Source organism: Frankliniella occidentalis, unplaced genomic scaffold (assembly GCF_000697945.3).
Source record: "Frankliniella occidentalis isolate FOCC.00 unplaced genomic scaffold, Focc_3.1 Scaffold209, whole genome shotgun sequence".
Lineage (NCBI taxonomy): Eukaryota > Metazoa > Arthropoda > Insecta > Thysanoptera > Thripidae > Frankliniella > Frankliniella occidentalis.
In genome coordinates this window covers 223,102-227,734 of record NW_026267335.1, presented here as the reverse complement: position 1 = coordinate 227,734, position 4,633 = coordinate 223,102, and the positions used below count along the sequence as shown (strand labels likewise).

Here is a 4,633-nt window from a genome sequence, read left to right as displayed (position 1 = left end):
TAAAAATAATTTGTTTTTTGTTTTGTTTTAAGAGTGTTTGCACTTAAAGGTTTTGTAATTTGTCATCAGAGAAAATACTTCCCCAATACCAAGTAAGAGTAAGGTACATAGATAATACTACTTGAAAGACATAGACTAGACTACATTTTGGCAGATGGCATGCGAACGACATTGTTGCGAATTCTCTGATGATTGACTATCACCATCGGTTTGCCGGTATCTACCAACAGGTGGTGGCGTGAAGTGGGGGAAAATGGTGCGAGCCGGAGAGACGCGGGGTGAGGCGGAGCGAGGAGGGGCGGGGATCGCAGGGGTGGCCCCTCCTGACTGGACGCCGCCCGCCCCGTCCCGACCCGCGCGAGGAGTCAGTTGAGTCCAGCCTGCCGGCGGGCCGAGCCTCGGCCCACGCGGCACCCGCCACCCCGGCACTCCACGATACAGACCAGGTGAGCTGCACTCATTCCATTTACTATAGGTAGGACACTCCACCCCCCATCAAGCTACACAATAAGTAGAGAGGGACAAATTTTGTACCTCACTGTGAAAAATAGTTTTAAGTTTTATGGAAAAAAAATTCCATCAGCGTGTCGTCAAACTACAATTCAAAATTGTAAAATTACAAGCACAACGTATTGACTTGAAATTCATCCACAAAGCGAGTTTGGGGTGTCATTAATTTACAACACATTTTGTACATATTAATAACAAAATATATCGTTAATTTACGAGGATATTTTTCACAGTGCTGGCTTTGTTTTGATCTTCGATGTGTCTTTGAGCACTTCTAAACCGGTGTCTAACTGTGTCTAAGCTACGGACAAAGAAAGCTATGCGCAAAATGTTAGTTTCCTAGAGACAGGCAAAGAGGCAGATCATTCGACTTTGATGTAGATGTCCTCAAAGACACATTGAAGCCAGGTACAAAATAACTGTCCCTCTTCAATCTCGATGGTGGCATCAGGAGAAAATTTCGTAGAACGACGACTTCAGTGACTAAACTGTTACGCCGTGGTCGGTCGCGCTGGGCTGGGTATAGCGATGGGGCATCCATTTCGCTTCCCCATTCCGGATAGTAATAGGCCTCCCTCACACATATATATCGACCCTACTCCGGTATTAACTCGCCGGGCCACAGATGCGTGTTCCGCCTGGGCTGCAGCGCTTGTGTTTAGTCGTCGGCCAGTCACCCCGCGCGCCGCGCGCACCGCCATAGCAGAGGCCCCCGGCACTGCGGGCGGGTGGAGGCCAGAGAGGGTCGGCGCCGCCCAAATCCTTCGCGCCGCCAAGAAGTTTCCTCGGAACGATTCAGAACTCTTGGCGATCACTTATCTCCCGTGACCATCTCGAGCAAGGGGGAAAAAATAACTGGGCTGCGAGGGGGCGCTGTATGCTGTATATCGACCTGACGGGCTGCCGAAGGGTCCCGCGAGGGTAGAGTGTCCAGGGGTGGCCTACTTCCGTTTGACTACTCCGCCCCGCGCCACCCCGCCCCGCGCCACCAAGAGTGATAAATTGGCTCGTCGCACACCTTGGCTCCTCCCCGGCCCGGCCCGGCCGCGAGCAAACAGGGAGCTCCGCGTCGTCAGCGAGGCGAGGCGGCAACAGACGGGGCGTCGACACGCCATGATATATTCATCATTTGCATTGACTTCGGCCCGAGGCGTTATTTGATGGGTGGAGTGAAAATCTGAACATCTGGGAACGGGAAAGAGGGCCTAGGTACCTAAAAGGATGAGAGCGTTCTGCTTCAAAGATCGTACACTTTAAATGGCAAAGGACAAGTTTGGTCCATTGCAAGATGCGTCTCACACTGGGAAGGTCGATAGACGAAAGTTGCCCTTTGCCATTTAGAGTGCCGGACAAGACTCTTTTTCGACCTGGCGTCATCATTTTGCCACAACCTAGAAGGGCTCAAAGTCTGTAGGCCAAATAAGGGACTTTTCCGTCAAGGGCGGGTTTTCGCCCCACCCTCGCACTGTGGACAGTGGGGGTGGAGGGAGAGTTGGTGCGACCGGCGCAACCAGTCCAAGAAGAGTTACAAGGGGAGTCATACAAGTGTAAATTCCCGAATCGGTTCAAACTTTGGGGTTTTCATTGTTGACTGTATACTAAACAATTGCTGATAAAAGTTCGTGTCCAATTAGATGCATTGGTTATAGGAGGTAAGTCCAATTTCTCAAAATGACTAAAAATTCTACTTTTGTCGGGAAATCTTTATAGTATCCTCAATTTATATTCAACCCAAATACAAACTGATATCTATCCGAATTCAAACTGGTGATAATTTTAGGATTTCCCCCTAAAATGGATTCTTTCCGGCAGAGACAGTCTTGGGGATTGTGTAAAACGATACCTTCCTGCAAGAAAGGCTTGGCCGAGCGACCGCTGCAGAAAAAGGTTTGGCCGGCGGGAGGCTGATAAGAGACTCAGTTGCTGCACTTTTAAGATCTAACTGAGTCTTTCTTAGCAGCCTCCCGCCGGGCAAGCCCTTTTCTGCAGCGGTCGCTCGGCGAAGCCTTTCTCGAAGGAGGAAGCGAGGGGGTTTTCACTCGACATTTCGTTGTACATGGTATTTCGTAATACGTGTATTTTGCCGGTATTTCGCCGGTATTTCTCAGGAAAAGTTCACCGTTTTGGAGCATATTTCGGCATATTTTGGTGTATTTCATTCGAAATACCTGTGAAATACCTCATTTGGTGTACACGGTATTTCAGAAGTGAAAACCCCCTCGGGAGGAAGGTATCGAAAATGGCATGTATACTAGTACTGGATGGCGAGTGCCGCATTGTATATGGGATGGGGGACCTTGGTCTTGACCCGAGCAGGGGTGGCTTCTCCATCGACCTGCCCGAGGGTGGTATTAGGGAGGCAGTCAAGAAACGCGCGCTAGGCCTAGGGCAGACCCGCACGCGCCCGTCGCGCCCCCGGTGGCGTGCGGCTCGCGCCTCCTGGGCCGGCCAGTGGCCAGTGGCCGCCCCTCGACCTCCACGCGGCGCCAGCCTTACGGCGACTAGCAATAACAGGTGCCGATATTCCACTGTTTGTTATTTCCCACTTCGTAGCTGTTGTCGCATAGCAAGAGTCGCTCTGTCATCCAGAGTGTACAATGGGATTAGAAATATAGAGGGGTGAAAGTGATAAATTGTATCCGCGCCGAGGTATCTAATCAACCGGGCCAATTCGCTGAATGTGGTGCTCCCAGCCGCACGTACGCGTGCGGGGCGCACTGTCAAATGCAAAGCAATACTTTGCAAAAACTGCGAAGTATTACATCCTTTGTAATAACTACGACGCATTTACTTTGAAATTTGCTTTGTAGGACTTTAAAAAGTGCTTGGTGGGGTGGGGCGCAGTCGCGGATTTAGGTCAGCCTGCCTACATTCACGGGTTTTTGTGAAACAAATTGCCTACCTTTTAGAACCCCCCCCCCCCCCCTCTTTCTCTTCTCGTGGTGGGGGGGGGGGGGGGGGGGGGGGGGGGGGGGCAACAGTGATATTTGGTGCGAAGCCGTATGTCAGGTTACCACCTCGTTGTGTCTGCCGTGCAAGCCAATCAGATCGAGAGAGAGCGCCGCCTGCAGGCTCTAGCTACCCCTCGCCTGCAGCTACCCCCCGGCGGGGCCCAGAGGCCATACCCCACGACCACGCCCAGCCCTGCCAGCGCTGCTTCGCTCGGCCGCCGTGGAGATGGCGCGGGGAGAGCGCCCGGCGGGCGGCAGCGCGCGCCCTCCGGTGTGTGGCGGGCCTGCCTACCCCACGGACTGCGGGCGCTTCCGGCCGGCCAAACCTGGCTTGGACCGACAGCGGCGTCCTCGCATCCTCGCGTCGTCGGCGCGGACCATGGGTGTCACTGTCAAAACTTTACGGAACCATTGAAAGCGCCCCGCCATTGCGAAGCAGGTCCATTAAGAAACTGTTTGGTTTGTTTTTGCAAACTGTTATCTTTTGCTTTGTGAGGGTGCGCTCTGTTAAAGTACCGTCGTAATTTACGGAATATTTTGTATTTAAAATTTACAAAATATGCAGTTCAGTTTTGCTCGTCGATAAATTTCAAGTCGATACGTTGTAGCTATAATTTAACAATTTTCAATTGTAATTTTATGACACACGCTTCCCGTATAACCTTCAACTATTTTGCATAGTGACAAAGTTTTTTTTCCTTTACGAACAACATTTCGCAACAGTTTTATCTTGGATCGCTCTTCATACTCTCTCTTCCCGCAAGCTCCTTTTAGATCTCGGCAATGCAGGAGGATACTCGACAGGAGGGAAAGAGAGAGGCGACGCACTGATTACCATCTGATAAGGAAGCGAGCGCCGCAGGTGGGGGAAAGAGACGGCGTCGTTGGAAACGCAGTCAAAACCTTGCAAAGCAAAATAATCCCAGATCATTTGCAACTGCAAGAAAACACCGTTGGCGTTGACGGAGAGATCGGTGCGTGGTCACTGCCCCCGGGATAGGCAGCTGGCGCGGCCCCGGCAACGGCACTGACTGCCCGCCCCTTTAATGCCGACTACATTTGACTCCTTAAGCAGGCAGCAGAGCGGGCGTCTCGTTGCCGCGGCAGCAGGAAACACGGCGAAGGTGTCGCGCGGCTTCTAATCTCAGAGAGTACGATATAGAATATAAATT

General features: G+C 51.8%; 1 protein-coding gene across 1 annotated transcript in view; it reads left to right on the top strand.

The window, feature by feature from the left end:
• Positions 1–373: 373 nt before the first annotated feature.
• Positions 374–4,633, top strand: part of LOC113202388 (putative ferric-chelate reductase 1 homolog) — a 14,082-nt gene continuing 9,822 nt past the window's right edge. The window contains exon 1 of the mRNA XM_052272518.1: positions 374–446. The gene's annotated coding sequence lies outside the window, so the exon portion shown is untranslated. The remainder of the gene's footprint in view (positions 447–4,633) is intronic.